The following is an 11359-nucleotide window of genomic DNA, read 5'->3' on the forward strand; positions in this document are numbered from 1 at the left end:
GAGCGTCGATCCTTTTTTTCAAGAAAAAGGATGGTTCACACTGGATGTGCATTAATTACCGGGAGTTAAACAAGCTGACGATTAAGAACCATTATCCACTTCCGAGGATCGACGATCTGTTCGATCAGTTTCAGGGGGCGTCATGGTTTTCCAATATCAATTTGAGGTCTGGATATCATCAGATGAGAGTTCGTGAGGAGGATATCTAGAAGACGGTCTTTAGGACTCGTTATAGGCACTACGAGTTCGTGGTGATGCCTTTTGGGCTCACCAACGCATAGAAAACATTCATGGATCTCATGAACCGTGTGTGCAGGCCTATGTTGGATCGATCGGTGATCGTGTTCATCGATGATATTCTGGTGTATTCGAGATCCAGAGAGCAGCATAAGGAGCATCTGAGAGAGATTCTTGGAGTTTTGAGATCGGAGAGGCTGTATGCCAAATTCTCCAAGTGTGAATTCTGGTTACGAGAGGTCCAATTCCTGGGACATCTTGTTAATCAGAATGGGATATTGGTCGGCACAGCCAAGATTGAGGCAGTTATGCTATGGGAGGTGCCGAGATCCCCTTCCGAGATCAGGAGTTTTTTGGGATTGGCCAGTTACTATCGGAGATTTATCAGAGATTTCTCCAAGATTGTTGTTCCCCTCACCAGGTTGACACGGAAGGGTGTTACTTTTAATTGGGGTCCCGAGCAGCAGGCTTCATTTGAGACACTTCGCCAGAGATTATGCGAAGCCCCAACATTAGTTCTTCCTGAGGGAATAGGGGACCTTATGGTATACTGCGATGCATCTATATCAGGGATGGGTGCGATGCTGATGCAGAGGGGGCACATGATAGCATACGCGTCGAGGCAGTTGAAGCCCCACGAGACGAGATATCCCACCCACGATCTAGAGCTGGGGGCGGTGGTGTTCGCCTTTAAGATCTGGCACCACTATTTGTACGGGGTTCGGTGTACCATATACATGGACCACAAGAGCCTAAAGTATTTCATGGATCGGCCCAACCTAAACATGAGACATATGAGATGGTTGGATGTGGTGAAAGACTATGACTGCAAGATCTTGTATCATCCGGGAAAGGCTAATATGGTAGCCGACGCCCTGAGCCGTAGAGCCGAGAGTGCTTCAATCCGAGATGTGTGTATGAGGATGACGGTGATGACTCCAGTCTTAGATACCATTCGAGAGACCGAGGTGGAGGCCGTGAGACTAAAGAACCGCAAGAGGGATTTGGTGATTGGATAGGTGCCTGAGTTTCTAACGGAAGGTCGTGGGCTTATGACTTTCCGAGGGTGGATTTGGGTGCCCTATACAGGTAGAGCTCGGTGTATACTGATGGAGGAGGTGCATAGGTCTAGCTTATCGATCCATCATGGGGCCACTAAGATGTATTTGGACCTGAAAAGGAATTACTGGTGGCCTTGTATGAAGAGGGATGTGGCTTAGGTAGTTAAGAGGTGCTTGACTTGCCGCTAGTTTAAGGTAGAGCACCAGCGTGGTCCATTGCAGCCTCTGGAGATTCCCCAGTGAAAGTGGGAATAGATTTCTATGGACTTTATCACCATGTTACCAAGGACTGCGCATGGAATTGACGCGATTTGGGTGATTGTGGACCGGCTGACGAAGAGCGCTCACTTCCTCGCCATCAGTGAGAGTTCTTCTACAGAGAGATTGACCAAGATTTATATGAGGGAGATGGTAGCTCGGCATGGAGTGCCAACCTCGATAGTGTCAAATCGAGACGCACGCTTTACTTCCAGATTCTGGAAGAAATTTCATGAGGAGTTTGGTAGCCGGTTACACTTCAGTACCGCGTACCATCCGCAGACAGACGGGTAGAGCGGGCAGACGATTCAGATGTTTGAGGACATGCTGCGTGCATATGTTATGGATTTCGGAGGAAGTTAGAACACTTATTTTCCCTTGGCTGATATTTCTTACAACAACAGTTATAATTCGAGTATTGGTATGCCTCCCTTTGAGCTTCTTTATGGGAGAAAGTGTCGGACTCCCATTTGTTGGGGAGGGGTAGGGCAGCGAGTGATGGGTGGCACTGAGATAGCGTTGAAGAAGACTGAGCAGACTCAGCAGATCAGTCAGAGATTACTGACGGCCCAGAGTCGCTAGAAGAGTTATGGAGACAGGCGACGATCCGAGTTGGAGTTCCAGGTCGGAGATTTTGCACTCATGAAGGTATCCCCTTGGAAAGGGGTGATATAATTCAGAAAGCGGGCAATTTGGGGCCCCAGTACATTGGCCCTTTCAGTGTGACCGCCAGAGTGGGGAAAGTAGCTGTGACAACCCGATATTTCGAATCAATGTAATGACCTAAAAAGTCAAGAATTGTAATCTCTTTTGATATAATGAAATTAGCATCAAAAATAAAATGTTCAAAAGTCTCTATTGGGTTGCCTAAAATGATAGTTATCGTGTCAAGGTTTTCAGAAATATAAAGAGCACTAAAATCCGAGTTATAACGAAGAAGTTATGACCAATCAAAAATTCAAGTCAAAACCGGTAAAACACTGACTAACGTAAAAAGAGAAATTTCAATAAAATACTTTTTAGCCTTAGGTATCTAAACGGAAGTCGTAGATTATACTAGACTGTGAACATGCATAAATAGAACATCAAAATCCGACTTCGTATGATGAAGTTATGATTTTTCTCAGTTTCAGGATAGCGTTAGACAACTAAAAACTCAAAATAGAGATCGAGGGATTTTTGGCCGAAACAACTTAAATGAGAATCAAAGATCTCAACAATAGTAGTGCAACGGTAAAAAGTCTGACGATAACGGACACCGGATGAAGAAGTTATGGATTTTTAACAGACTTTTCCTGTCATGGCCTGTTAAAAATATAATATTAAAAATAAAGTCAAAATTAGCCGAAAGAGTGTGGACATCGTTCTTCTTGTCTTTGACCATTTTGGATGGGAGTATCATGGTCCGAATTCTTTTTGGGATGCATGTGGTGGGCCACACTGCGATTTCTCGGATTGGCGTTGCTTGTGTGTTAATGGTTGTGACCGTTAATGAGCCTTTGGTTGTTCTGAACTTAACCATGCCATGTATTGTCGATGGATAGCCTGTAATTGGAAGAGAGCCAGACACCCGAGGATTATATTGTTATCAGATCTTTGCTTGACTACCAAGAACTCGATTATCCTATTTACTTGTTCCTTCCCATAGACACTGACTATAGTCAATGGTAGGTTTATGGTGTCGAGTGGCCACAACTTGTGTTACGTGAAGCCAACAAGCGGTGCCTAGGCTGGGCTTTCAGGTTCTTTTTCCAACATGGCAGAAGTTGCTTGAAACAGTGATCGTAAAGAATATTGATGCTGCTACGTCCATCGACTAAGGCTCGTCAGGTCTTCTGTTGTATGACTGTTATAGGGATTATGATTAGATCTATGGGTCCTAGTCGGGAACTCGCGGGTCAGATGGTGATAAACTGATCTTTAGAGTGTCTCTGGCAGGATTCGTATCGCCTTTTTCCAGTCATTGGTACTTGTCTCGATCCTTCACTATCGTTGTTGTGAAAATCTCCTCTTTTTTTGGTTGTTTGCCTGCTTCCTTGCGGGTTCTTAACCATGCCATGTATTGTCGATGGATAGCCTGTAATTGGAAGAGAGCCAGACACCCGAGGATTATATTGTTATCAGATCTTTGCTTGACTACCAAGAACTCGATTATCCTATTTACTTGTTCCTTCCCATAGACACTGACTATAGTCAATGGTAGGTTTATGGTGTCGAGTGGCCATAACTTGTGTTACGTGAAGCCAACAAGCGGTGCCTAGGCTGGGCTTTCAGGTTCTTTTTCCAACATGGCAGAAGTTGCTTGAAACAGTGATCGTAAAGAATATTGATGCTGCTACGTCCATCGACTAAGGCTCGTCAGGTCTTCTGTTGTATGACTGTTATAGGGATTATGATTAGATCTATGGGTCCTAGTCGGGAACTCGCGGGTCAGATGGTGATAAACTGATCTTTAGAGTGTCTCTGGCAGGATTCGTATCGCCTTTTTCCAGTCATTGGTACTTGTCTCGATCCTTCACTATCGTTGTTGTGAAAATCTCCTCTTTTTTTGGTTGTTTGCCTGCTTCCTTGCGGGTTCTCCCATCTTTTTGGTCAACTTTGAACTTTGACCATAGGGTCCTTGCTATTTATGTTAGTTCTCTTTTCTATTGCTTGTCCACGACTTGTCTTTTGAATATCGTGCATTCTCTGTCATCATGTGTTTTACTTTTGTGGTATTCATACTATTTTCTTTTTTTCCTTCTCTAACTGTTGTGGGGTGTTTTTCTAGGGCGTGTACTTACGACCTATGGCTCCTCTGATCGTCTTCGATGAACGGGTGGAATATGCGGGAGGAATCTCTCGAATGTCTACTCTGTATGTCGTGGTTTCCATCGTTGCGCTTTTTATGGTTGTGGCGGGAGTAGGATTCGGTTGATTCTTGTTTGAGGTAGGCATTCACTATGACCTTTAAATTTGCTTGTATGAGTTCTTCCCTTTCGACCTGTCAGAGGTATTTCTCGACCCTGTATTTAAGCTCGCCTCTGGATTTCGGTATTGTGCCTTGCATTTTCCTTGACAGGGGGCCTGGGAGTATCCCCTGGGCGAAGGCGCCTGTGACTAAGAATTTTTCATGTCCTGGGACGCTTAAAGTTGCTAAGGTGAACCGATCATAATATGTTACGATGGACTCTCCCTCCTTTTGCTTGCATGCCATGATCGAGTTGGCATCTCCTTTAACTTTTCTCAACTGCATGAAATTATGGAGGAATAGATGTCTCAACTATTCGAAGCTAGAGATGCTTCGCGGCTGTAATGCCTTGAGCCACTTGTCGGCTTGTTTATTGACAGTGTGACCAGGAAGAAGGTGCAGGTGAACCTCTTGTCCATCCGAAGCAATGTCATCATCCATTCATAGTGTTTCTGTGTTCGTCGGGATCTGTTGTGCCATTGTATTTTGGGATATTTGGGACTATAGTGAAATATGGCATTTCATATTGCAGGAGCTCGTGGCAAAATGTCGAGCAAATGCTTGGTACTGAGTCGTACATGTGTGGGTATGAAGGTGCTCCACTGGCAAAATGTCGAGCAAATGCTTGGTACTGAGTCAATGATCAAGGTCAACAGTCCATGTTGACCCAACTCGTCGAGTGTAGCTCACTGACTAGTCGAGTCCTTCCAGAACGCGAGAAGTCGTGAAACCTCCAGTTGACTCGTCGAGTTTCCAGACAACACATCGAGTCCAAGCATGTCCACAAGTTGAGAAAACCCTAACTGATTCGTCGAGTCGTCTCGCTGACTCGTCGAGTTCATGCAAAACCTTCAAAGGCTTATCTTCATCAGACTCACCGAGTTGGACATGCAACTCGTTGAGTCTCTTCAATCCTTTCTCCATTCAGACGTTTTTAAGCCACCCCAAAGCTCCATATTGCATACCTAAGCTCCTAAGGCATACTTCCTACGTAAAGTTGCAAACATTATGTACATTCAAGGTGTTAGGGTCCAAAATCAAGTTAAAGAAGAAGTTCTAGGTGAGGAAAAGGCATTATCTTGCTAAAGGCTAAAGCTTTATGATTATAAGGACCAGGATAAGCCTAGATCTAAAGTTGCAACTTCCGATCATGGCCCAACACCCGAAATGAATCACCAATTATGCTAAAATGGCCCTAATCTCAAACATAGAAAGATCTAGCTAGAAGGAGGTCAAGGTGATGACTTGTTACCTTTTTTAGTGATGCTAGAATGGAGTAGAATTCAGACCCACAACTTTTTCTTGCTCCAAGCTTCTTGATCTTCAAGCTCCTCTCACCAAGATCTTCCTTCCAAGCTTAATAACACACAAATATGGAAAGTAATTTCAATTTAGGGTTTCTGACCTCAAAGGGAGCTGTAAGGGAGGCTAATGACCCTTTAAATAGGGTGCAAAACCTCGGAAATTAGGGTTTCATCCTCCAACTCCAACTCGTCGAGTCGTGTCCTCTGACTTGTCGGGTTGGTCACTAAAGACACGCGGCCAAATCCATTCCTACACGACAAGTTAGGGCATCCAACTCGTCGAGTAGACCTTTCAAAATGAAAATATGAGACTGAAAAGTTTATACCAGAGAGTCGGTGTGTTACAATTCTCCCCGACTTGAACTAGACTTCATCCTCGAACTCCACTGCGGTGAACAACTTCGAATAATGCTCTCGCATCTTAGCCTCCGGCTCCCACGTCCACTAAGATCCCCTCTGGTGCTCCCATTGTACCTTTACCAAAGGTACCTCCTTGTTTCGTAGAACCTTCACTTTCCTCTCTAGTATGGCCATTGGCCTCTCTATGTAATTCAGGCACTCATGGACCTGTATGTCATTAAAGGACACCACTACCTCCACATCTAATATGCACTTTCACAACCACGACACATGGAAAGTGATGTGGATAGGACTAAGCTCCTCTGGTAGCTCTAGTCTATATGTCACCTTGCCATCCTTGGTAATCATCTTGAACAACCCGATGTATCGAGGACCCAATTTCCCCCTCTTCCTGAAGCGGATCACCGACTTGGAACTCCAATCCCGATCAACATCTGTCAGTGTAACTCTTCTGCCAGCTATGTGCGGTCTGCTACCGCTATCTGATGTAACACCGTGAATTTCAAAATAATTTTTCGCAAAATATAAAAACATTTTTCATTTAATTTTCATAAAACATCAAGTTTAAAACTCCAATTCACATCATACAAAATCCCAAGATCACATATCATAAAATCCCATGCGTGTGTACAGATCAAGTCGACGCCTTCCCACGGTCGTCACTAGTACCTGAAACAAACAACACTAACACTGTAAGCACGAAGCTTAGTGAGTTCCCCAAAATACCACACATAACACATATTAGCCACTCGAGGCTATAACTCTGTGGGTCCGTAGACCCTACTCTGTGAACCCACTGGTTCTAACTCTGGGAACCTTCCGGTTCCAACTCTATAAGCATGCACAGCATAAATCACATAGACATCATGCAGTACAACACATAACATACATATAACATACACATACTCTGTCACATAACTCTGATTACCTACTCAAGGTAAAGTATAGTGAGAAGACTCACCTCATATATCTCGATAACTCGCGAATCCTGGAAATTACTCGTGCTCGATCCTCCGAGCTATAATCCTCCTATAACATCATATATCTCTAATTAACACTTTTACCACTAAGGTTGACTACCCCTATCAAGTCAACTCTGGTCAACAGTCAACGGTCAACTTTGACTGGACTCGACGAGTGCACTAGGGCGACTCGGCGAGTCTATACGTGCTCACTGACTCCCTAGGATCCTCTCTTGACACGTCGAGTACTCCCCTGACTCGACGAGTTCCACCTGGCATGAATCGCGGGGCCACCACGACTTAACTCGCCGAGTCTCAAGAACAACTCGGCGAGTTACAGCTCGACTCAGTCCACCTGTCAACCCTCTCTAACTCTTCCTGACTCACTGAGTCAACCCATAACTCGGCAGGACCACTCGCTGAGTGGTTAAGGACAATCTTCATGCTACTCGGCGAGTCTGTTCTTCGGACTCGGCGAGTCCATGCCATGCATCAACTCAATCTCGCTTATGAGGTCAGATCCGCTCCATCAACTCATAGATCTGGCCCTCCTAAGCTCATTCATCACATAAAGTCACAGTCTTGGCTACCATGCAACACCTACAAGGCTCTTTTTGAAGAAATGACCTCTAAGATGGCAACCCTAGTCTCCAACCCAAAAGGAAGGACATAAAGCATGGCATTTGGGACTCTCTGGACCTGCTAAGGTCCAGATCTAGGTACCATATCCCCATGGGACCTCTCACACTTCAATTACAAAGCAAACAAGGCATGAAGAAACCCTAGATTTGACCATATCAACAAAAACACGGAAATAAGCTCTGAATGATACCTCAAGAAGCTTCCCTTGACGAAATGGAAGTAGATCCAAGCTCCCCAACTCTTCTAGCTTGACTTTCCCCTTCCTTTCTTGAAAATACACACAAATTTGGTGAATAATGGCCTCTTATCTCACTCACAAGAACCCTCAGCTGCTTTGGTGCTCTCAAGGTCAAGGTAGCCGCAATGAAGGGCCATAAGGTCCTTTAAATAGGGCTTAGGACCGGGAAATTAGGGTTTCATTAAACAGCGCGGACTCGCCGAGTCCAGGCGCGAACTCACGTCCAGAACCACGATCCTACTCGGCGAGTTTGAGCTCCAACTCGCCGAGTCCCCTCACAAAACACCAAAAATATATGAATAAAAGATACCTAGAAATCCGGGCTGTTACATCTGATATGTTGAATCAGCTTGGTAGTCTATAGGACCACCTTGGTCCGACCCATTACCTTGTGACCGACCTCCCCCCAACAGACTGGGGTTCGGCATCTTCCTCCATACAATAGCTCATATGGTGGGGCAACTATACTGGAACGAAAGTTGTTATTATAGGAGAACTCTATGAGGGGTAGGTAGGAGTCCCAACTCCTACCTAAGTCAATAACGCAAGCTCTTAGCATATCTTTGAGAATCTGTATGGTCCGCTCACTTTGGCCATCTGTCTGCGGATGCTAGGCTATACTGAAGTGCAGTCAAGTGCCCAGTTCCTCGTAGAACTTCTGCCAGAAACGGGAGGTGAATCGAACATCACGGTTTGAAAAAATAGAGACCGGAACCCCATGGCGGGCAACAAACTCGCGGCTATATATGTCGGCCGGCTTCTCGGCCAATGAACTCTCCCGTATTGCTAAAAAGTGGCCACTCTTGGTCATTCGATCCACGATGACCCAAATAGCGTCGAAGCCCTTTGCCGTCCTCGGCATCTTGGTGATGAAATACATTGTGATCTGTTCCCACATCCACATGGGAATATGCAAGGGTTGTAGCTGACCGTGTGGCCTGTAATGCTCGGCCTTGACCATTTGGCAAGTCAAACACCTCTCGACATACCATGCAATCTTGCTCTTCATACTTGGCCACCAATAACTCAATTGCAAATCACGGTACATCTTGGTGGCCCCCCGGTGAATAGAGAAGCAAGACTTATGAGCTTCCTCCAATACTGTATGTCTGACCCCACCAGACATCGGAACCCAGACCTGACCATAGCGGGTCAATAGCCCCCGGCAATCCTGCAAAAACCGGGTGTTCTCACCCCTAATCTTCTCAAGCTTCCAATTCTCCTGATGCATACCCTCAGCTTGAGCTTCTCTAATCAAAACCACAAGCAGAGAATCCACTAATATCCTCATACATATTGCCGGAGTGGAAGATCCAGCTGACTTGCAGCTCAGAGAGTCCGCCACCACATTTGGTTTACATGGGTGGTCAAGGATCTTACAGTCGTAGTCCTTGACTACATCTAGTAACCTGCGTTGTCTCATGTTCAGGTTCGGCTGATCCATGATGTGTCTCATGCTCTTGTGGTCCGTGTAAATGGTACAACAGACCCGAAGAAGTAATGTCTCCAAATCTTGTGAGAGAATACCACTGCTCCCAACTCCAAATCATGAGTAGGGTATCTCGTCTTGTGCGGCTTCAGCTGCCGAGATGCGTAGTGTAACACCGTGATTTCCAAAAACAAAATTTTCATTTAAATAATCAATTTAATATTAAAAACACTTGTTTAAAATCTTATTCACATTCGAATTACAAAACATAGATTCATTTTCATTATAACAGAAGACCAGGATCCTCCAAAACACAACTCTTTCTTCGGTGTGTACAATCGAACCGTTGCCATCCCGCGTTACTGTAAGAACCTGAAACAACGTAACATAAACAACGTAAGCACGAAGCTTAGTGAGTTCCCCAATATACCTTACGCACATACGCCTTCCGGCCCGGACCTTTCGGTCCACATAACATTGCCTTCCGGCCCGGACCTTTCGGTCCACAATATATATCGCCTTCCGGCCCGTGATAGTATAAAACATAACACAAGTAACATAATACTCATAACACATAATTCATACATCATACCATTCTTTCTATCACATAAAGTCTCGCCTTCCGGCCCGTATAAGCATACATCACATATAAGCACACATCACATATAAAGCATCTACCCCTCTAGACATAGCATGAATATAACACACACGACCTTCCGGTCTAACAGTCAAACCCTTCCGGGTGAAGTATAGTGAGAAGACTCACCTCGCGGACACTGGAAGATAGCAACTCCTAAAATCCCTTGCACTTGATCCTCCGAGCTACAAGCTCCCTGTAACATCATATATCCCTTATTAATACTTCTATCTTCCACGTTAACTGACCCTAAGAAATCACACCAGTCAACTCTGGTCAACAGTCCATTGTCAGCTCGACTGGACTCGGCGAGTTCCCTGGCGACTCGGCGAGTCTGGTCGTCCTCCAATCCTCTAAGATTCCCCTTCTACTCGTCGAGTATCCTCTTTGACTCGACGAGTCACTCCTGGAAGAATCGCGGGGCCACCCCGACTCCACTCGCCGAGTCTGAAGAACAACTCGGCGAGTCCCAGTGAATCTTCAAGCTACTCGCCGAGTCTGATCATCCGACTCGGCGAGTCCACGCCATGCAGTCGATCAAACTGCTTCCTGAGATACATATTTTCCCGAATATACAAACATAGGACCTTCTGGACCTCTAAGGGGTACTAATACAGGGTTATAAACGTTGGATAGTAACACAACAATCCATCTAATCCCAAATGGGTTTCATAAACCCTAAATTCGTGTACACATCAAAATAACAGGAATGATCCGAAACATAACCTGAAAACGTACTCTCTGTGTCCCCAAACCTCAGAACTCGACCCCCTTGCTCTTCCTTTGGCCAAAATCCTTCCTCTTCTTGCACCACAATTCCTTCAAAGTCAATAATGGCCTTCAAGTTTGCTCTAGATGCCACAGTCGTTTAGGGTTCTCCACAATCGGCCAAAAGACGTGAAATGACGACATAACAACCCTTATATACGACCCAATACGAAACGGCTAGGGTTTCCGCTGAACAGCGTCGACTCGCCGAGTCCATACCTGGACTCGTCGAGTCCAGTCGCGAACCCGCGACCAAATCTGCGACCCTACTCGGCGAGTCTTGCTCCAACTCGCCGAGTCTCCCCTTTAAAACACCCCAAAATGCAATTTAACAATACTTGAGATTTTGGGCTGTTACAATTCTCCCCCACTAGAATTAGACTTCGCCCTCGAAGTCTCACTCTGAAAATAGCTCTGGCTGCTGCTCCCGCATCTCACGTTTCGGCTTCCTTAGACACTACCGATCTCTCCCGAGACCGCTACTGAACCAATACCAGAGGTACCTCCTTGTTC

This window comes from Lactuca sativa, chromosome 5, assembly GCF_002870075.4.
Source record: "Lactuca sativa cultivar Salinas chromosome 5, Lsat_Salinas_v11, whole genome shotgun sequence".
Classification (NCBI taxonomy): domain Eukaryota; kingdom Viridiplantae; phylum Streptophyta; class Magnoliopsida; order Asterales; family Asteraceae; genus Lactuca; species Lactuca sativa.